This window comes from Sturnira hondurensis, unplaced genomic scaffold, assembly GCF_014824575.4.
Source record: "Sturnira hondurensis isolate 20B ecotype Veracruz unplaced genomic scaffold, ASM1482457v3 Scaffold0003693, whole genome shotgun sequence".
Taxonomy (NCBI): Eukaryota; Metazoa; Chordata; class Mammalia; order Chiroptera; family Phyllostomidae; genus Sturnira; species Sturnira hondurensis.
In genome coordinates, this window is record NW_028076324.1 from 10,307,500 (window position 1) to 10,330,067 (window position 22,568).

Below are 22,568 nucleotides of genomic sequence, written 5' to 3' on the forward strand. Positions count from 1 at the left end.
GGGAAATGGGCAGGGGGGGCTGGGGTCTTGCTGCTGCAGGGGTGGCGGGACCCTCAGGCTCCAGACCTGGAGAGAAATTATATATTCATCAGAATCTTAAACAAAAGCCCCACAGCAGCCTGTCAGCCAGGCTCTGGCTTTTATGGTAATCAGCGATGAATTACCCACAATGCCCGGCCAAGCACAAGTGGTTCTTGGCCCAGATCCTAAACTAATTTTTATATGTTCGTGTGTATATAATTTCGCTCCCTCCCATTCCTCTTCCATCAATAGTGGGGCTGGGGGTTGGGCAGGGGCAGAGGGAACCCTGGGTGCAAGGGAGAGGGTGCTCACCAAGTCCCTTGAGCCTACCTGGCAGCAGCCCCGGGCCCGGAGCGGGAGGAGAGGGGAGGCGAGTGTGAACTGGAGCCAAAGGGAAGCCTGGAAACCACCAAGAACCGAAGCTGGCGAGCCCGGGGGTGGAAGACACGCAGAAAAGAAGAAAGAGGAGCCAGGAGGGGAGGACAGGGAGCACAGGCCCCTGAGGGGGGTCTAAACCCGGCCACATGCTGTGTGGCCTGGGGCAAGGGCCTTGGCTTCTCCGGGCTTCAGCCTCCTTGTCTGCAAACCAGGCCCCTCTTGCATCCCAAACTGGTGGCCTCCATGAATCTGAATTTCTGCCCCAGTAGAGCCCCAGTAGAGCCCCAGTAGAGCTTAAAGCTGGCAAAGCCCCAACCCAAGCCCCAACCTGCCCCAAAGGTGTAGCTGCGCGCTATTCAGAGTGCTTTCAACCTAAGGCTGAGGAAAGAATGTGCCTTGCCGAGGGCACTAGCTTTTTTGCAGCACAGGGACCTGGGCCCCAGATCATACCCACCACTTCCAGGAAGCCCACACCAAGCCTCCAGGGAGAACCAGCCCCTCCTGGCTTCTGGAAACTGGTGGCTGTTCTAGAACATACAGGGCCGCACGCCTGCCCCTCTCATCCTTGTAGGCGCTCAGGTCAGAGATGCAGGGCTCATCCTTGGCTCCTTTCACTCCCACCCTCACCCAACCGCTTGACCAATCCCACTGGCTTTCGTGAAAAGTCCTTCCAGAACCCATCCACTTATTCCCCCTCCTATGCCTCCATCTGGTTCAGCCCCCACCATCTCCCACCTGGACTAGTGTAGTCGGCTCCACCCTGGTCCCCCTGCTCCTGCCCGTGGCTCCACAGTCTGTCCTCCTTGCAGTGGCAAAAATACACCTGAGTGCACCAGGCCAAGTCCCATCCCTTCTCTGCCCACAGCCATCCAGGGTTCCCACCCCGCTCAAGCTAAAAGCCCAAGTTCTCCCTGAAGCCCACAGGGCCGTGTACCACCTGCTCCACCCTCTCTCCCCTCATTCACTCTCTTCCAGCTGCCTGGACTTCCTCGCTGTTCTTCCAATGACCCAGGCACGGTCTAGCCTCAGAGCCCTCGCATGGACTGTTCCCCCTGCCAGGAACACCTTTCCTCCAGAACTCCACACAGTTCACTTCCTCACCTCCTGCTAGTCTTTACTGAAATGCCACCTCCTCAGAGAGGCCTGCCCTAATTCGGTAGGCAAAATAGCCCCCCCTTTATCACCCACCCCTCTCCCTGCCTTCATTTTTCTTAAAGGCATGGCATCCAGTAGGCCCTTGATAAATGTTTGGTTTATTTATTTGTGTGTTGTCCTTCTCCCTGCTGTACTCCATGAGGACAGGGCTTTCCTGTCTTCTGCAGTGCTGTTCCAGGGCCCAGCACATAGGAGGTGCTCAGTCAATACCCACTGGGGAATCTAGACCCCCAGCAGGGTCCTGGGCCCAGAAAAGGCACTGTGACTGTTGCCTCAACTCTCAGAAGCTTATCTCCGGGTTCAACAGAAAACTTTAGAGCTGAACCGTCCCCTGGGGGAATGGGTGGGCAGCGGCGCTCGCTGCCGCAACTGGCTCAGTGGGAGCAGCCGAGAGCAGCCAAAGAAGAGAAACACGCCTGTCCCACAAAGCTGTCGCAGGCAGGCCTGCACTGGCTCACTGGTGACCGGAGTGAGGATAGTAAACACTCTTGGTAGGTGACCAGGCGGAGTCCAGTGAATGCTGATGTGGGCGCAGGACATGCGGAAAAGGGAAGAGCAGAACAACAGAGCTCTATTAACTGATGCTAAAGTAATAGTAGCAATAAGGAGAATAATGGCTAATATTTGAAGACCATGTATTACGGGCTAGGCACTGTTCCAATTGCTTTACACGTAACATCTCACCTAATTCTCTCCCTTTTACGAACGAGGAAATCAGTGTCTCAGAGAAGGCAGGACACTTGCTCAAGATCACACAGTTCAGATGTGGCAGAGCAGATTATGTGGTGGCAAAGCCTGCCAGCAGCCAAGCCCCATGCCTGGAACACAGTAGGTGCCCAATAAATGTCATGGAGATGTCCAAGGGCAAAGGGAACTGAGGCAGGGCGCACAGCTACATGTGGAGACAGAGAGTGTTGGTGGGCAGTCAGTTGAGTGCTTGCTGGGAGGAGGAGAAGGGCTTGAGCAGGCAACACGCACACACAGGGAACGGGGCCTCAGGGAGCAAGGCGGCTGGCTCGGAGGATAACAATGGCTGCCAGTCTCAGTTCCTCCTGTGACAGAGATGGGCAGGCCTGGCCAGGGGCCCATGGCTGGCTGAGAGCCAGGGTCAGCAGGGACCTCCCCGACCTGTCACCTGTGATGTGTTCATCAAGAGCAAGGGGAATGTCATAACCATCTGGGGTGGGTGGCAGACAGAAGGAGGCACGAAGGGGCACTTCTTGGGTCGGGGAGGGAGAAGGGCAATGTAGCCCCCAGCAAACCCATTTTCCTTCTTTGCTTCAGCTGGACGGACCCACATTTAACCTGTGTTTACAGAGAGTTGTATGGTGAGAAGTCCAAGAACACAGGTTCAATGAGTTCAGTTCTAGGCTCTGTTCCTTGCTTACTGGGTGACCTTCAGCAAATCAATTCTCATCTATGAATCTCAGTTTCCCCATCTATGAAATGGAATTGTTACTCCCTGGCCTGGGACAACCTTCCAAGCCACAGACTTTACATTCACAGCCACCCTGAGTCTGAATTTTGGCTTAACCCCCTCCTAGTTCTGTGGACTCAGGCAAGTGTTTTAAACAATCTGGGTCTGCTTTTCTTCACCTGTTAAAGGCTCCTTGTTTGCACCCCTGGATCGAGCTATGCCTGAAGCCGGTATGTGCCAGCACCCGCCTTCTCTGTTACAGAACCAATCAGCTCATCTGCTTTTATACTGAAGTTTGATTTGGGTTTCTTTTCCTTTCTGGCTGCTGGCCCACTGTGTGTCTGAGGCTGAAGCCTCATTACTAGTCGGGCAGGGGACAGAGGGTGTGAACCTGCTCAACGGTCAACGTGTTGAAGGGCTTCAGACAGACCCAAACCTCCAGGTCTCAGGTCTTCCAAAACAGAGTCGGCAGAGAGCAACAACCACATGGGCAGCAGCATCCTGATCTGGGACTGAGAGCAGCATGAGATGCGAGATTGAACCACCACTCCACCTGGAGGGCCCACTGTGACTCTGTACACAAAGGGAGGCCTGCCCACACTGTTCCCTCTGCCTCGAACACCCTTCTCTCCCCACCACTCAGTTAACTCCTACTCAACCTCTACATCTCCAATCAGCTGCCACCCCCTCCAGGAAGCCTTTCCTGACCTCCCCTCCCATGTTTCCTTCCCTTCCTCCATCCTAGTTCCCGGTCTGGCAATTTCCATACTTCATTAAGTTTAGGGTGTATTATTATTTTACGTACCAACAAGAGAAAAAAAAAATGTTGCCAATTAAACTGGACATGACTTCTTTATTACAGAGAATTATCACTTGATAGCTACTGAGTTTTATAAACCTCTTTGAAGAGAGATTCTGATCACATTTCTCTCCTGAACTGGGTACGAAATGGAAAATGTAAGTAAAATTTAAGGTTCAAGTTTTCCCAAAACTCCTGTGTCCCAAGCCCAACTCTACTGAGCTGCTTTCCAGCCCAGACTTGCCAGTGTGGGGTCCGCACACAGCACCGACCCCGAGCTGCCAGGGCCCAGATCCTGGCATCTCCCCGGAGCGGCTGCCCCAGGCTTTCCCTCCGAGCTGCCGACACCCCCTGAAGGTCTCCACAGAAGGTACCGACGACGCCTGGGGTTCTGGCTGACACTCAGGTGGCCTGAGCACCGTGGTTTGTCTCCCGATGCTGGAGGCTGCACTGACCAAGGCAGGAGTAGCCACTCTGACTAAAACTGCCTGGTGCATAGCAAGCATTCAAAAAAATATTAGTGGATGAGCAAACAGATGTCACCGAAAATGAGAGTTCAGAGAGGTCAGGCACTGGCCACAAGTCACACAGCTCAGCAAGAGGTGAGGGCAGACTGGAACTGAGGTCTAAGAGAACCACCAGCTCTGCACTGGTCCACGCAGCTTACAGCCCTACAACGTGGCTCCTGACCTACCTCTGAACTAAGAAAACTAACCCCACACAGCCTCCAAATGCATGTGGTTGATCTACAAATTAGGAAGAAGCGATGGCTGCTCGGTGCCTGGGGAGCAAGCTGTCCCCTAGTCAGACCCAGCAGCAGGTCAGCTTGGCTGGCTACCCCGCCACCATGCCACATCGAGCTGTGCAGCACTTGTCAGGTGACTCAGCCTCTCTGGGCCTCAGTGTTCTTATCTGTTAAATGGATGTAAGAGTCTCTCCCTCACAGCTAATGTGAAGGCGAAACCCACAAAAAGTACACAAGAATTCTGCCTGCAAATTCTATCCCAAATCTGACTTCTCCCCTCTCCTGTCTCCACCTGATTCAGTTTCATCATCACCTACAGGGACCAGCGCCATCCCCTCTGTCACCTCCCTGCCAGGTCCCCCCACCCTCCCACCCCATCTTTACCACCCCCCACCATCGGCTGTGCTCCCCCAGCAGCCACCAGAGGGCACCTGTGAGCACCTGAGTCTGGACCCATACCTCCTCTGATCATAGCCCTCAGGACTCCTACCTCCCAAGGGGGGAAAGCCCAAGTCCTTCCCCACAGCCCACAAGGCCCTGCACAACCTTTCCCTTCCCCTGCTCACTCACTCTCCTGCAGCCACATGGGCCTCCTCACTGCTCTTCCAACATGCCAGCCACAGTCCTGCCCAGGGCCCTTTCAGAGGCCATACCCTCTGCCCAACACATTCTTCCCCCACATATCCACTTGCTTCCGTCCCTCACCTCCATCTGGCCTTTACTCAAACTGTCACCTCCTCAACCAAGCGGTCTCTACATCCCATTTAAAATGACAGCCCTCATCTCTCCACTCCCAAATCCCTTTCTTCCTTTCTCTTATCACCATCTAACATGACACATTTTATTCTGCTCATTGTCTCTCTGTGATCAGAACATGAGCCCCATAAAGGCAAGCACTTCCTTCCCAGCAGGTCCCAGCAGGGAGCCCAGCACACAGTAGGTATCCAAGAAACTCCCTGGACAACCGAAGGCACAGGTGTGGGGGGAGGCAGTGGCTGTAGCGGAACCAGCCACTGGGCCTGCTAGCATCGGAAGCGTCCACGCCTCCTCCAGTTGGGGCCCTTCCTGTCCCCGTTTCTGAGCCTTCAGCCCCGGTCTGAGCCACCCTGCAGCCCAACACCTGCTGAGCAAACACAGGAAGCAGGGGCCCCTGCATGGTGACTGGGCTGGGCATGTCCCTCCGGCCAGTTTAATCCCTGCCCTGCAGAGAGAGAGCCCTGCGGTTGATCCAGGACCTTGAAGTGGAACGAGCAGGTGGACTGGAGAAGCGTCCATCTCACCGACTCCATCCCTGTCCCCAGAAGAGCCAGCCCACAGAAGAACCCAACGAATAGTAATCAGATAAATGTGCCATTCACAGGCACCATTGCACCCTCACTCTGAGCCCAGGGCTGCTCTCAGGGGTTCACCCTTAGTAACCCACTGGATCCTCCTGAGGACCCTGGCAGGCAGGGGTCATCAATACCCCCACTTTACAGACAGGGACCTGAGGCTAGGAGGTGAAATCACAGCAAGGAAGGAACAGAGCCGGAACTTGAATCCAGGCCACCCAGCCCCAGGGTCCAGTTCTTCTCCTTCTTCTTTTTAAAGATATTATTTATTTTTAAGGAGTGGAAAGGACAGAGAAAGAGGGAAATATCAATGTGTGGCTGCCTCTCATGCACCCCCTACTGGGGACCGGACCTGCAACCCAGGCCTGTGCCCTGACTGGGAATCAAACCAGAGACCCTTTGATTCGCAGGATGATACTCAATCCACTGAGCCACACCAGCCAGGGCAGGGGTCCAGTTCTTAACCACTAATTTACACAGTCTCAATAAGTGACAAGAATAAAACATAAGAAAATGCCTGTAACTTCTACAGAGTATTAGCTGTGTACTGAGGCTCAGAGAACTTAAGCCATTTGCTTAAGTCCTGAGATGTCCCCAGTTCACAGATAGGTACACTGAGGCTCAGAGATGGTCTGCGTGTGCCTGAAGCCTAACAGCCTGCCGGGACTCACACTCAGGGCTTCCCGGCCAGTCTTGGGAATGTGGGCCTGAGCTGGCACGAGCCCACCTACAGCAGGAGCTCTCAGCTCTGCATAGAGGCACCCCCCCACAGCTGTGCCTCCATGGAATGGCCACAGGGACACACAGAGCAAAACCTAAATGACAAGTGTCGGGGATGGGAAAGCAGTCCTCTGGGTGACTGGGCTTCTTCAGGCATAAAAGAGGGGTGAGAAAACCACCTAACACCAACTATATTTTCAAAAACCCCACAGCAGTAAGGAGACTGGCCCGTCAGCAAGGCGTCACGTCCGTGGGCGGGCAGAGGCCCCGGAAGGCTCACAGGGACACGGCTATTTTAAAGGGGCTATTTCTGGAGGCCAAGGTGAGAACGTGGGGGCGGGAGCAAGGATCTGGAGCTGGCCTGGGCTGGCCGACTGGTTGGGGGCAGGGTGAAAAGGGAGAAGGTGGGAGCCACCTGCTCGGTGCAAGTGCAGGCACTGCCTCCAGCCCGGTGGACGGCCCCCAGCCTCGTTTCTCCCCCTGTGAACGAGCTCGAGCTGTTCTCCGCAGGAGCTGCTGTGGACATAGCAGAGAAGATGGGCAACAATGGCCCCCCAGGAACTCCCAGCCAGAGCAGGAGGCAGATGATGAGTAAGATACACACAACACAGCGAAGGTGACAAGGGCTCTGAGTAAAAGCAGAGCAGGAAAGGGCAGATGAGTAGCTGGGGAGAGAGGCACATTTTGCAAATCTTAAGAAGGTCGGAGGAAGCTTCATTTAAAAATAAGCAGTGCCCTGGCTGGTGTGGCTCAGTGGATTGAGTGCCAGCCTGAGAACCAAAAGGTCGCCGGTTCGATTCCCAGTCAGGGCACATGCCTGGGTTGCAGGCGAGGTCCCCAGCTGAGGACACACGGGAGGCAACTGATCGATGTATTTCACACAAATCGATGTTTCCCTCCTTCTCTTTCTCCCTCCCTTCCCCTCTCTCTAAGTATAAATAAATAAAATCTTAAAAGATGAGCAGAGACCTGAAGGAGACAAGAAAAGCACCATTTCCTAAAGCCTGTACAATACTGCTGTTAGGATCAAGTGGGGCTGTGGGTGCAAAAAACTCGCACAAGAGGCATAATTTCTCTCTTCATATCAAGTAATCACCTAGGTTGGCCTTTCAGGGCTATTGTGTCCACCTCACAATGATTGGGGCCCATCTCCTTCCATCTCTTTGATTTCCCCATTCTTATCCATGATTCTTACCTCATAGTATAAAATGGCTGCCTGAGTGCCTACCATCCCTTCCATATTCCAGCTGGCAGTCGTAGGAAGGAGCATGCGCCACCTCCCTCGAAGGCATTTTCAGAAAGTCTTGCTTATTTATCCCACCAGTCAGAATTGAATCATAGAGCACAGACATGCAAAGTACATCGGAAAATGTGGGGGGTTTTTTCCCACCAGGTAGCCTTGTGCCCAGATAAGTCATAGGATTCGACTGCTGTGTAGAAGAGAAGGATCACTGAGACACCCCACCACAAACACATGGCCCAGTGGGGTCAGGTCTTAGGTTCCAAACCGGTGAGTCTGGGACACTTTGGCCTGAGAAGTGGAGATAGACGTCACTGGAGCCAGCTCCCTGCCTCCGTGCCAGGGTGGTTTCCATGCATCCCAGGGCCCGCCTCCCCCAAACTACAAGGTCAGAAACAGTGCCGGCAGCCCAAGCTCAGGCTCTGCGTCTGGGGGGCCTCCAGACAGCAGGACTGCACCCCTAGTCTATGCTCCCCTGGCACCAGGGCCCCCGGCACCAAGCATCCCCCACCCTCCCTCCTGCCAGCCTGGTGAGGACGCCTGACCAATTCATCTCCTTCTCCTCAGTAAACAACTGTCAGGGAAAATAAATAGTTTTTAATAGGCTCATTAATTGAATTCAGGGAGAAATAACCTTCTCCCCAGGCTGTTAAGAAGGAATACTCAGACGCAAACAAGAAAGTCCAAGCCACGCAGTGGGAAGTCAGGAGGGGACCTGGCCTCCCCAAAGGCTGGGAAACCCCCAAACGGTTCCAGCCACATTCAGTCACAATGACTGAACTGAAAGGGGGCCATTCCTGCCCTGGGTGCTTCCTTGCCTTCTGCAGGTCGAAGTCAGCAGGGGGTCTAACTTGGCTTTAATGTCCCAGTGGCCCTCGGCCTCTGCTCTAAGCCTGTGGCAAAAGCCAAATGATTAAATGGTTTTTTCCCTTCTCCCATCCCTTTTTTGTAAGGTTCCCCTGCTTATGTCAAAGATCTACCAGGTTCTCATTCACAAGAGTAAAACGTTTTCTCTTTTAAGTTTTAAAAGAGAATGAATGGATTTAAAAAAAAAAAACTTACTCTGCCCTGGCTGGTGTAGCTCAGTGGACTGAGCAAGGGCCTGTGAACCACACGATTGCGGTTCGATTCCCAGTCGGGGCACATGCCTGGGTTGCAGGCCAGTTCCCAGCAGGAGACTCACAAGAGGAAACCATACATTGATATTTCTCTCTTTCTCTTCCCCTCTAAAAATAAATAAATAAAATATTTTTAAAAAATTAAAAAAAAAACCCTACTCAGTCATTAGGAGGACCAAGCAGCCAGGGCAAAAGCACATGTCACAGTGAATGCCTAAAATTTGGGTGGTGTCCAGCAGAGCACTGCACAGGGAGTCCAGAGGCCGCAATAGAGCTGGCAGGGTGATCTCAGAACAGACCCTCCCCAATACCTGCCAAGGCCACACTGGTGTGACTTGGTTTCTCCACCACAGTCCAGGTAGTTCCGGGGACGGCCTCCTGCCAGCGTCAATCACGGCGTCAGCCTGGCCTGCAGTTTCATCTGCCCAGGGCTTGGCACTGGCTCCCTGGCACTGGCTCCCGCCAGCCCGCTCTTGGCACTGCAGCGGGAGGCTCAGGCATGACTCCACATCCTTGAGAGAAACCAGACTTGGCCCATCTGCTCCTCGGCACCCCCAAACCCTACCCCCAAAGCCCTGTACACAGGCCCCCCAATTCACTCCCACAGGGCGTTAGTCATCACGCTGTACCACATGACGTTTATGGCCACACTTCTAGGCATGCTGTGTGTGGATATTTCAAGCCACCAAAGAGACAATCCCATACCCCTTTTACAGACGGGCAGACTGAGGCCCTAGAAGGTGGATCCACTTGCCCAAGGTCACACTGTGCATGAGGCCAACCTGAGACTCCAATGTGGGTTCTTCAAATGTCAAATTTGACCCCCCAAAGAAAGCCTAGCCTGTTCTAGGGGGCCTCTTCAGTGTCTTCTCCAATGATCTGGCTGGACACAAAGTATACCAAATGAACATCAGAGTAATTGTGTCTTAAAATTACCTGGCCCAGCGACTATGCACTTTTGGGGTCCCAACTCCTTTGGGCTTCTCCCAAGAGACAGGAAATGTCACGGACTGTTTCAGGGTTCCCTGGCCCCCATCCTCAAAACCCCTGGCTTTCAATGGTCACTCATCACTGCTTCTGTGCCAGACATCTCAGACACGCAGCGGCTCAGAGGTGGCGAGTGAGTAGCCCAAGTCACACAGCAGCACCTGCAGTTGGGACTGGGTCTCCTAGCCTCCTTGCCAAGGCAGAGTAAGCTGGGCAGGGGTGTCTGAGCTGCTGAGGCAGGGCTTTCCCATCCAGTGAGTTAGGGCCTACCTAACTGGGACAATTAGTGTGGGACACTGGTGGCTGCAGAATGAGCAAGAGGGAGAGAGGCAGGGGGAGAGGACAGGGAGGCTGGCAAGGACTTTGCTGCCAAGCGAGGAGTTTGAGTGTGCCGTTCAGAGAAGCAAAGCGACTTCCCCAAAGCCACCAGCTTGTGAGAGGCAAAAACAGATCTGGGAGCAGACCTGGCCAACAGCAGCAGCCCCCGCTCCGCTCTGCTCACAACCGCTGTGTGGGAAGCAGCCTCCCAGCTCCATAACCGCTGCGTAACGGTGGGGCCCAGCGCAAACTCAAACTGCAGGGTAATCAGAAATTAAGAATTTCAAGAAAATAACAGCAGAGCATTAACCCAAGTGCAGACCCCTTCGAACCTCCACAAGCACAGAAATGACACCTCCGTCTGGCCGGGGGTGGGGCAGCCCTGACGAAAGGCTCCACCCATTCCAGTTCCTTGTCCCCACCAGTGCCTCGGCCTCCCCATCTGCAAGTGGGACAACAGCTGCCACCTCTCAGGGCTGTTCTCAGAAGAAAGAGAAAATGCATACAAAGCTGGAGCCCAGGGCCAGGCAGGCAGTGCGGCTCCACGACAGGTCACCTCCCCTCCACTGTAGTTGCTGGGAAATGGTAGGTATGGGGCTCCATCCTCATCCCCCTTATTTTTCATGGAGGGACGGGTGGCGGTGAGAGGACACAGTCATTCAGCCCCTGTGTGTGCACCCAGCATGCCTGGCACCATGTCATCGTGACACCATTTAATCCCCAATGATACAGCAGGCAAGCTCTGTTCCCATCTCACAGATGGGAAAACCAAGGCTGGGGGAAGGGAATAACGGGTTACCTCACCCAGCTGGGAAAGATGGGGGTCAGAATTCAAAATCTGAGAGCTCAGGCTTCCAAAAGCCCTTCCCCAGTGGGGACAGAGTCTAGGGTCCCAGGGCCAGGTGGGACAAGAGAGGCAAAAACAAACCTGGATGTAACAGCCCCTCCCTTTCCCGATCCAGCACCTTCACCAGAAACCCCGGCTGTCCCCGACTTCCAGAATCCACACATCAGGGGCGATTACCCACTTCTGATAACTGACTGGGCAGCGGGCCGGGACAGGTGCACAGGGAAAAACCCATCAGTAATCTCAGCGTTCAAGTCCAACAGGAGCCCTCGGGCTGTGGGGGGTGGACATCCACACACAAGTGCAAATCCGGCCACCACGGGTCCTGAGCATGAATTGGGGTCTGTTCATCAGCGCTGCTAACACTGGGATTGGGCCATTCCCTGTGGGGGGCCATCCCAGGCACTGTGGGGTGTTGAGCGGCATCCCTGGCCCCCACCCACTGAATGCCAGGGGCACCCCAGATGTTCCCAGACATTGCCATGTGTCCCCCAGGGAGCAAAATCGCCCCTGGTTGCAAACCACTGCAACAAATTCTACAAAAGACTCTGCCGACCCCTACACCCGAGCCTCAAGAGCAAAAAGGTACATTCCAGAAAAGACAAGAGTGCGAGGAACAGGTCCTGCAGCCAGAAGATAATTCACAGCCCTGCCCCGCGGGACCAGCGGCTTTTTCTGCACAGCATTTAATTTAAGTCAAGTTTATCATTATGACCAATATTAATATAATCAGAGCCAACATTTATTGAGCGCGGATATTGGCCCAGGCCTTTCTCGGTCCTCCCATGAGTTATTGGGCTGGTGCCACTAAAGAACCCGTCGAGGTGACTTCGAACCCTAAATCCATTCTCCAGCCCAGGAAACAGGCTGAGCAATGGCAAGTGAGGTGATTCAAGGTAACATGGCCGGCAAATGGAGGTGTTTTAAGAAAAAGAAAGATCCAAAGATGTAAAATAGGGCAATTTCATAGGAAATGTAGATTTCTGGTTTTTCTCAGAACACCTGGCAGATCTGGCTGTGGAGCCGTTGGGGTGCCCAGGAAGCCGAGGGGGGCACCACTGCCAGGACCTAGTGGGCACTGGGGTTTGAGAGTGATGGTCCTGCCACATCTTTCTGCCTCAGTTTATGCCTCCAGACTGGTGTGAGGGGACCCAGCCCACTCTGCAGTGGGGCCTTCCACCTCTCGGCTCTGCTTCCCTCACCCGCAGCCACAAGGCTGCAGGGGCCTCCTGGCTTTGTACTTGCTGTCCCCAGCACCTGTTCCTCTGTCTTCCTTCAGATCTCAGCTCAGGGGCAGTCTCACAAAGGTCCGCCTTGTCCCCCCACCACAGACAAAGTGGTGGCCAGGGGATGCACTCGGGGCCACTGGGTTTTCAGTCTCAGGACCCTACTGTAGTCAATTTTTTTTCTGTCTTATTTATGTACTATCTCCGCCAACACACTGCAGGGTCCAAGGACCCAGCTTCCCTTGTTCACTGCTATATCCCCAGAATTTCACTTTTATTTGGTATTATTTTTTAAAAGAAAGAGAAAGTACTTACAAAGCACTTTCTCTCAGCCAGGCTTAGGCAATAATCCTATCGTGACCTGACACAATGCCAAAACACCCATTTTACAGATGAGGAAACTGAGGCACGGGACAGCTACATAACTAGCCCGAGGTCCCATAGCCGGTGAGCAACACAGACCTGGAATCGGAACCCAGAGTCTGGCTCTCAAGTTCTCTGGCAGCTGCTACTCTGCAAACACCGACTGCCTGAAGGAATGAATCGGCTAATGTATGGACGGATGGATGCCGGCACAATGAGCTTGTAAACTGACTCTCTCCTGAGCACCCTCAGTCGGAACATAGACCTCACAGCCATGGGGCCTCCCTGACCTCCCCCTGGGCACTCGCTCAAAGCTACCACGGATCCTGGCAGTGGGGGGGCCACCGCCTGGGTTCCAGGATCACCCAGAGCCTTCCGAGGCAGCCTCCCCGGGCCTCCCATGGCTCGGATCCTGCCAGGCGCCTGGCTCGGCCCTGCTGCAGAAGTGGGGCGGCCTTGATTAGGCAGCCAGTGACGAGGAACGCCCCAGTTTGCGGTGGCTGAGTCACCACAACATGTCTTCCACGCTGGACCCCATGGAGGGATGGGGGCTGCTGGGGAGCCCCTGTCAGGCAGGTCCCACCAAGGAACAATGCACAACTTTCCACATATTAACTCACTTAAACCCCCCAACAACCGTGCGAGCTGGGTACCATTGCTCTCCATCCGACAGATGTGACAACGGAAGAAGCACAGAGAAGTTGAGCGACTTGCCTCAGGTCACAGAGAAGAGTGGCCGAGCTGAGATTCAAACCCACGCAGCTGCAGTGCAGGATCCATGCTCTTCTGTCACCCTCTGAGGAAAGCAGCTGGGAGCCCCAGAGCCTCCACAGTGACTCGGAGGCGCCCCCAGCAGGTGAAATGCCATCAAAACGACTTCTGTGTCTATGGAGCAGAGCACCCAACTCTGCATCAATTAAGACTTTGGGTTCTGGCATCCGAGCACCCTGGGCCCATGAAGACCCTCCCTGTGCCTCAGTTTCCCTCTCTGAGAAAGGAGACTCTGGATACCACAGCTGAGCTCACAGGGCATGTGAAGGTTAAAGGCGCGAGGGCATGCCTTACGTGCTTACTCAGTAGAGGGTCTGGCATGGGGCGCCAACTCCAAATAAGTTGGAGCAGCTATTATTATCCCCCCGACATCCCCTCATTTGCTGATCACAAGGTTAATTATAAACGGCATTAAATTATACACACACAGACGTGTCGGCCTTACTTTCCCAGAACCCCTACATTTCCACCAACACTCAATTACCCACACGACAGCTCGACAATACGGCATCTTCCCAGCCCCTCTCCGCCTCGCCGCCCCCATCCCGGGTCCCACGCCTCCGGGCCGCGCTGCGATGCTGGACCCAGCACCAGAGGCACAGCCTCTCGTGCCCCAGCTTGACAGGCAGCAGGCTGCGACCGCCCTGACCTGGGAGATGAAGCAACACAGCGGTCAACTCACCAGCCCAAGGGTGCACAGTCCAGGTCGGGCAGGTGCTGGCAGCCAGGCCTCCGGCCACGAGTCAGAGGCAGAACTTCATTGTGCAAGTGAAACAGGGCAGAGGGGAGGCTCCTCAGAGAGGGAGAGAGGAAGGCGAGCAGTGGGAGAAAGACAGGGATTTTCAGTTCCCCCAGCAGGAAGGCAGGGGACCCCTGGCCTTCCTATAAGGAGCTAACAGCAAAGATTTAAAAAAAAAAAAAAACCCTCAAAAGTCACAGGAACCACCCAGGGAGTTCTGAACAAAATCTGTCCCTCGGAAAGAAAATGACACTTTCAATTCAGGTCCAGGGAGGCATTTTCGGGGGAGGGGTCACCAGAACCCAGAAACCCAGGCTCCACACCCCCCACCACAGTGGGACCCATAGGACCGAGAAAGGAACCAACAGGGATGCAGAACAAAAAATTGGGAGGCTTTTCATGTCTGGGATCTCTCTGGCATTGGCAGGACTTTAGGGGTGCCTTGATTTCAGAACAGAAAAGAAGGGATTCCAAAACCATGTGGAAATGTACCAACCCCCAGGTCCAGCCTGGCCAGGCCAGGGGGAGGCGGAGGGGGCCCAGGACCAGCAGCTCCTCGGAGGATGGGGAAAAGGAGACAAAAATAAAGCAGGGAGAAGTCCAGGCCCTTCCCGTGAGTCACTCCCACCCGCTCACTAATTTTCGCCTTTGCAGGAGTGTAAGCCAATTGATTTTTTTCATATTCCCTGTGCACCCTGCCCCCCACTGCCACTTCAGAAATATCAGCCAGAGACGAGACAGAAATGGTACGCCAGGATTTTTTTCTTTTTTTTTGAGTGTCTTTTTTCCCCCTTAAAAAAAAAGGAAAAAGAAAAAAATAAACCCACACATTATACTCAGTACCCTTGAGCTTCTAAAAAGCAGAGGAGGTGACAAATTGAACCGCGGGGCTCAGAGATCCAGGTGTCACTACTTCCTGTGCCTCTCACAGCCAGACCTGCCTGTCTCTGGGCTGTCTGTCTGCCTTGTAACGGGAGCACCGGAACCTCGACTCCTGTTCAGCACCCATCTTCCCCAGCCTACAAGCCAAGCAGCTTTCTGGTCCCAGACCAGGTGGGAATAAGACAAATCTGAAAAGCCCTTGAACCCTAGTTCTCCCTAATACAGGCAGTGATGTGACTTCATCCACGCACCCATGGCGGGTTTTTGTCAGCCTGACACGTGGATCCCATACGGGCATGGCAGTTATGTCTTCATCCTGTCCCCACCACTGGAGGCTGAGCCTCCCTGCCTGGTGGGCGGGGGTCTCTCCAAACACCCCCCCCCCCCGATATCTTTTGTTGCACAGAAGGACAGAGCAAGGACGGCTGCCACCTGCTCTGTGAGAGCACATGGCAAAGGGGATGCCCACCACGGCAGGTGTGCCAGGAGGCTGCCCTGGATGAACAGTCCATGCCCGAGACTCTGGTGTTTCGGTGCCCCTGCCTAGCCTCCCCCACCCAACCTCCCTCCAGAAGCACTCGACCCTCACAAAAACAGCCCCAGCTTGCAAGGCGCCCGCCAAGACCCACACTCTTCAAGAACCTTCAGCTGGCTCCAAATAACTCCACAAATGGAGCCTAATGCAGTCAGGGAGGGAAATTGCTCTCAGCTGAAAACATTAAGCTTCGTCAATTATTCCCCAAACCTGCTGGGTTTATAAATATCCGTTTTTATTTTTAGGGTTTTCCTCCCCACCCTGAACTCTCTCCATGATATCCCTATATTCCCACACACACAGCCGCTGTAGGTACTAAAGTGACAGCTCGCAGGTGACTGCAGGGTAGAGGGCGCCCAGCCACTCAGTGCCTCAGAGCCACATCATCCCTGCCTGTCCCTCCCCAGCCACCTCACTCGCTGGTCGTGTTCAGGCCGTGCGGCCGCCGGAATAACCAGCAGAGCCACAGGTCTCCTGGCGCCTGGATGCTGGGAGCAGCTGGAAGTCCGCACCGCACCCCAACACCTGTGCAATGCTGCGCAACGCGGACCCACAAGACAGGAGGGGAAACTGAGTCATCCCTGGACATCCATTTGCCCAGCAAAGGTGGATCTGTCTCCTTGACTGGGCCCAAGTCCGGGAAATGCCAGGCAGAGTCCCTCGCTCTGTTCGACCCAAATACAGGAAAACCGGGTGGAGAGTGACGGCTCCAGAACCACCTGCCCAGACGCCACCACGACTCCCTGATAAAACCCAAGGGGCTGCTCCCCTTCCACCTGATCCTCGCACCTGGGCCCTTACAGGCAAGTGGAGGTGCACGGAACCCCTGGGAAGCAGGGATAAAAGAACGGCTCTGAGGGGAAAGACCAGAAGCGTGGCCAATGGAGGGTGATTTTTGTGTAACGTGCAGCAGGCAGGCACTGGCTTTTGGTGACCCTCGCTCCTCGCCCACCACATGCCCAGCCCTCGCCCACCACATGCCCAGCGCAGGGGCCTATAAGGAACCTTAGGGAAAGAGGGTTCCAGGGGGAGCCCAGCCCACCCCGCCCCCAGGAATGCCCTCCAATGTCACACCTCAAGGCCATGCCAGAACAACCCATCCCCCATCTCCTGAAGGGAGTGGGCCAGACTACCAAAGTCCACAGACTCAACAGTACGGGCCCCTCATCACCCCTGGGGGGCCGATGTCACCGGCCCAGGTAGCCCAGCTGGCAAGAATAGAAAATGCATGAGCTCACCGGGCAGGCCAGGTCTCCCGCGACGTTTTACTTGCCTGAGCCCAATTATACCAACTCTCAGTGTGACAGAGTATGGCGGGTGGCAGCCCCCAAGGGGCTGGGGGGAGCTGGGCCCAGGAAGAAGTGCACTGTCATGGTGAAGGTGCCCCCCCCAAGGGCCCTGGGGATGGGGCAGAACAAAGCTTTCTGGAGAGGAAGAATGGAGAGCTGGACAGACAGCGGGCAGCACAAGCAGTAAAAGATGCCCAGTGCAGGGCAACGTGGGGGGTAGGGATATGCAGCCAGAGACAGGCCCAAGGTGGTGGGCTCCGGAATTTGGGGGCACAGGAAGCAGCCGTCCCTAGCCCCAACTGCCTCCCTTCCTCAGCCAAAGTATCAGCTGGCAGAGGAAGAAGAAAGCTGAAGGACAGAAGGCAGGCAAGATAGGCAGGGGAAGGGGTGTACAAAAGAAAGAGACCCTGGGAGGGGGAGGGAAGCTATGCAAATGGCAGAATCAACTGGGTTCTTCAGGCATTAATAAAGGCTCCGGCGGCGGCAGCTGGTATCACAGGAGTAGCAGGGAGGGCTGATTTCCTCTCGTCGAAGGCGGCTGGCGGCTCCAAGAGGAAAGCAGGGCACCCCAAACAAAGAGGGGCCCTCGCTCCCTGCACCCCAGGGACAATGACGACAGGGGATATCAAGAGAAGGCCAGAACCCCATCGACCAAAGTCTGGATGGAGGCCACTGGGGGCCGACAGCGGGTGGGTCCCTATGGTGGAGACCCTCCAGAACCCTCATGCTTTGTCCCGTTTCTTAAGAGTCCCAACGCCCAGTCTGGACACCTCAGCCACCTGCTTCACTAGCGGCGTTGCCCGGGCTGGTTTTTCAGGGATTTGACCAGCGGCAGAAGGGCCCCGTGCTCAGAGTAGGGACTCCCCCTAATGGAGATGGGGGGAGGCAGGGGAATCCCAGCTGAGCCCACGAGAGGGAGGGGAGGAGCCCCCCAGATGGAGGCGCTGGGGAGGTTTGCTAATTTGGGGGGATGAGCTCCTAAGGGGTGACTAAATTTGAAGAAAGGTTGCAGAGAAAGGGGTCTCAAAAGCTGCATATTTACGGAGCTACTAGAGGAGGATGTGAAATCGGAAAAGGGTCGCTTAGGAGGAGGTTCCAGATTGGGGGGGTGTGGCTGAAAAAAATCCAGTTTGCGGGGTGTTCCCTGATTTGAGAATTTTGGAGAGAAAACGGCTAAGAGGAGTTCCCCGGTTTAGAGGGATTTCGTGGGGGTAAGTGTCCTGAATTTGTAGGGGGAGTGCTAAGGAAGGTTCCTAAATTTGAAAGATTTCCATAAGGAGCAGTGAACTTGGCCGCAGCCTAGCCTAAACCCTTGCGCCAGGGCTCGAGCACTCTAACTGAGGGAGCCTCCCCTCAGGGTAACCCCCACCCCCGCACGCCCCCTTCAACCTCGTTCAACGACTCCGCCCCCGGGATGACGTCACCGACCCTCCCCTCCCAGCCCCCCCAGGGGGCTCCAGGGGCTTGCAGAACCCGCGGGGCTGGCGGATCTAGGGGCGGCTTCCCTTCTCCCGGGACCCCCTGCGCCCAGTGGAGGTCGGATGCCGGACGCGCGTTCGTCCGCCCGCCACAGTCCCTGGGATTGGGGGCTAAGACTCGCCTCGCCCGGGGGGCTGGTAGGGGACGCCAGGGCCGCAGAAGGGTGGGGCAAGGCCAGGGTGATGGAGGGGCGCTCCCCTTTCAAGCCAGAGAGGACAAGAAAACGCTCGAGGGAAACAGCGTTGAGTCAGGGGTCCCAGGGGACGGAGACTGGAGACGGAGGCGGCGGGCAAAGCAGCCAACCTGGGCGCACCTGCCGGTCTTCTCTAGCTCCCACCTGGAGCCACTGGTCCCGGGCTGGTCTCCACTCCAGAGCGCCCGCGTACCCCCAACCCCAGAACAGCGCCCCCTGCCTCCAGAACCCGCCTGGGGTCCCTGGCCGGCGCAGCCGGGGCCAGGACCCCCTCCGCACACTCGCACGTCCCCCCAGCGCGCCTTCGCCCCGCCCGCAGCCCCGGGTGGTGCAGCCGGCGGCGCTGGGCAGCTTCCAACGCCGCGCGCCGGGCGAGTCCAGCCCAGCCCCCTCCACAGCCGCGGCGAAGCCCCGGGCCCCGTAGCCCCCCGCCTAGTCCAGCCCTCGGGGTCATTGTTCGGACGCAGCTGGCCAGGCGCAGAGACTGGGCGTGCAGCCGGCTGCAGCCTAGCGTCCTCAGAGCACAATGGCTGTGCAGGCTTCCCCGGCACAAAGCCGGCGCGCTGCCCACTCCGCTGCCTCCAAGACCCTGATTGGAGTGCCTGCAATTTTATGATAATTCAGAATTTTTGTTCCCCCTTTACCTGGAGGCTGGCTGGGCTGGGCTCCCCCGGCACTGCTCCGCTTCACATCCTGGCTGTTACATGGGATCCGAGTGGAGCCCGAGCGCCAGCGGCTCGCGGCGTGCGCGCGCCGGCCGGGCTGCCGGGCGGGCGGCGCGAGGACACTCACTGCGGCTCCCGCTCCCCTCGCGCCGACTTGCGCGCCCCCCTCCAGCCGGTGACGTCATCCCTTCCGCCAGCGCCGCGGCGGCCGCCGCCGGCCGCGGGGCGGGGCAGGCCTTCGTATGTCGCTGCGCAGCCGCGCTGCCGCCACGCCCCCCGGCCAATGAGGCGGTACGACTGAGCCACGTGGTCGCAGGCATTTAAAGAGCCGCGGGAGCACGTGGGGAACGGAGCTTCGTGTGACACGTGGGCAGCGATGTTAGCTCTAGGGACTCCTCCGGCCATCGGTTCGCTCGTAAGCCCCAGGACACTCTGCACAAAGGCTAAGGTGCTTGCCGTGTCCAGCTCTAAACCTTGTCGAGGTTCTGCAGTGCCTCCTTCGTATAAAATTCAGACATCTCGCGGCATTCGCATCCACCACTCTGTCCCCAGAGTTCCATGCTCCAGACAAGCCAGCTCCTTAAATTCCCAACAGACTGCTCACTCCTGATCCAGGGCCTTGCTTCTACTGTTCCTCTGCCTGGAACAGTCTTCCTCCAAGATCTTCAAATTTCTCCTCAAACAGGAGCTCCTCGGAGAAGCCCTCCCTGACCCCAGTCACTAGCAACTTCGTGCTCCATTCTCTATCCATCGTCCTGGTTTTGTTCTGGTCGCACTAGGTGTGACTCTGTGGGCTCTGAAGTCCCTGTGTATGGGGTGAATGAATGAGGGATCGGATAAAGGCGCATTTCCGCAGAGTAAGCACGTTACAAACATACCACCTAATTATCATCGCCAGCTGCCCTGGAGTCAGGACAAGGCACTGTAGGAACCCCCTGAGAAACTGACTAGCTGTGTGGGGCCCTGAGCCTCGGTTTTCCCACCTGCTAACTGGGTTTTCCTCTTTAGTTCTCAATTTTCCATCTGTGAACTAGGGCAAGGTAGCCCCGGCTCACATGCGGAGGGTAAGGACGGATTGTGATAATGGGCCTGCCTAGCCTGTAGTTGGTGCTTCAGAACTGGATAATAAGAAGAGACAGGAAAAATAAAATAAAAATACAGAGTCACCACGGGAGGTGTCAGTGCTCCAACACCAAACGTTACACGTGGAGTCATTGTGTCCTGAACATATTGAAAGAGTTTTATTTCTTCAAGGTACATATTGGAGAAGGCCTCATACCCACAAAAGAACTCAGGTTTAGAATTTGAGAGATTTTTTTTGCTCCAAAATCATTGATTCATTCATTCTGGGCCAAAGATACAGATGTAAACAAAAAGCATTGACCGGGGAACAAAATGAGAAGGCGGAAGTCATAAATAGGAGAAGAGAGAGGAGAGAATGAATAATTAATCAAGGAACCTAAATTAAGCTTGGAGTTTCCCAGCGGCCAGTGCAGTGGCCAGGTTTGCAGAGCCTATTTTGTCCTTCCTGTCTGCATGACCCTGACCTAGCCATCGGCAGTCTGGCTTTGGTTTTTTCATCCAAGCCGTGGGGGACACAGCCCTGCCTGGAAGGATCAAGTGGGATAGTCCCGCAAACACTGTGCATGGTTTCTCCTACACAGTAGGTGCTCATGGCCTGCATGCTCAGTGAAGGCAGAACTGAGCATGCCTTCACTCACTCTGAAGTGAGTGAAGATGAACTTCAGAGTGAGTTCATCTTCACGATGAAATGAGATTGCAGGCTGATGGGTGTGGCATGAGCCCCAACTCTACCACCTATTCAGGGGAGGAACCTTGAACAAGTCCCTCTGAGCCTCAGCATTCCCGTTTGTGAAAAGGGGACAACCACCTCTAACCTCTGAGGATTCTTTCGAGGAACAAAGGAAAACAGGTGTAAATATGGTACAGGATGTGCCTAGGAAACCCATCCATTTAGGCCATTCATCTGTGCCCCAGGCTGTTTTAAGGTCTGGGACACAGAAATAAATAAAACAGGCTAGAAAAAGTCCCACCCTCCAGGAGTTAATAGTCCAGGAGAAGAGATTGACAATCTCTTGTCAACTCTTCAATAGAAGAGCACCACTCCATGTAAAGACCCAAGTCTTCCATGAAGCCCACGAGGCCCTACACTACCTGTGCCCATCCCCTCCTTCCTCCACCTGTCTCCCTTGCCTGCTCCACCCACACTAGCCTCTTCAATGTTCCTTGCACACATCAATCAGTCTAGCCTCAGAGGCTTTGCACTGGCTGTTCCCTCTGCCTAGGATGCTGTTCCTTCTATTTTTGCCAAGGCTGAATCCTCCTCACCCTTCATCTTGTACCAGATTACTTATTATAATTTGGAATTATTTTGTATTTTGGCCAGTTTGCTTATTTTCTGTCTGTCTCCCCACTTCACCTGTGCCTCTGTTTGACCACTGGTAAGTGGGGGATAGTAATAGTCTCTATCTCCTAGAGTTGCTGAGGGAATGAAGTGAGCTGGCACATAACGTCAAGCACCTGGCACCACGTGCAGTCTCAGGAACGGGTTGTTTGATCAATGTGGCCGCTGTCAATGGGAAAGTCAGGATGGCTAGCCAGGTGGCCATAAAAATCAATACAAGGAGAACAGAACATTGTAGTCTGACACTGTCATAGCCTCCAGGCAGCCCCAGGAGGTTGACAAGTGTCACAAAGGCACTAAGGATTTAGTAACACCAAACTGAGACTTCCTGTAAGCCAGAGCTTGAAGAGAACCAAGGAGAGAATGTTCTCCCTGGGGAGAAGGGGGGCATGGCTGAAGCCTCCCAGCACTGTACTGTAGAAAACATTCGAATTGGGCGGTGGGGCTCCGTGGGCTCTGGGTCTCTGCCAATCTGCACCTGGCAAGCAGTCGGTGTGGCTCATTGTCGGGTGAAAAGTTTAATTAATGAACATTTGCATCTTCTCCTGGGAGTGGGGGGCTCTCCCACCCTCCCAGCCTTCTCCCCGTCCCTTCCGGCCCAGCGTGCCCACCCCCACCCCCCGCCAGTGTCTCCCAGAACCTGGTGATTAGCTCTGGTATGCTTCTGTTGGGACAACTCCAGGGGAGCCATCAGCTGCCCAGTACCGTATCCAAACAGGACGCCTCATGCCAAGTTCAGCGTTGTCTGCATAGACCCAGCCTTAAATCCCTGTGCGACAGGTCCAAGACACTCCCGTATAACTTTGTCCTGTGCCAGAGAGTCTACCATCGTTACACATTCCTTCAAATTAAACATGGTGTTCTCTCTCCCCCTTTCCCTAAGTTCACTTCCGATGCCGAAGAGAAAAGGGGCACATGGGAACAC

At 55.2% G+C, this 22,568-nt stretch overlaps 1 protein-coding gene across 1 annotated transcript in view; it reads right to left on the reverse strand.

The window, feature by feature from the left end:
• The window catches only part of PTPRS (protein tyrosine phosphatase receptor type S), a 95,995-nt gene extending 76,656 nt beyond the window's left edge, over positions 1-19,339 (reverse strand). The window contains exon 1 of the mRNA XM_037042633.1: positions 19,198-19,339. The gene's annotated coding sequence lies outside the window, so the exon portion shown is untranslated. The remainder of the gene's footprint in view (positions 1-19,197) is intronic.
• Between the last annotated feature and the right edge of the window lie 3,229 nt (positions 19,340-22,568).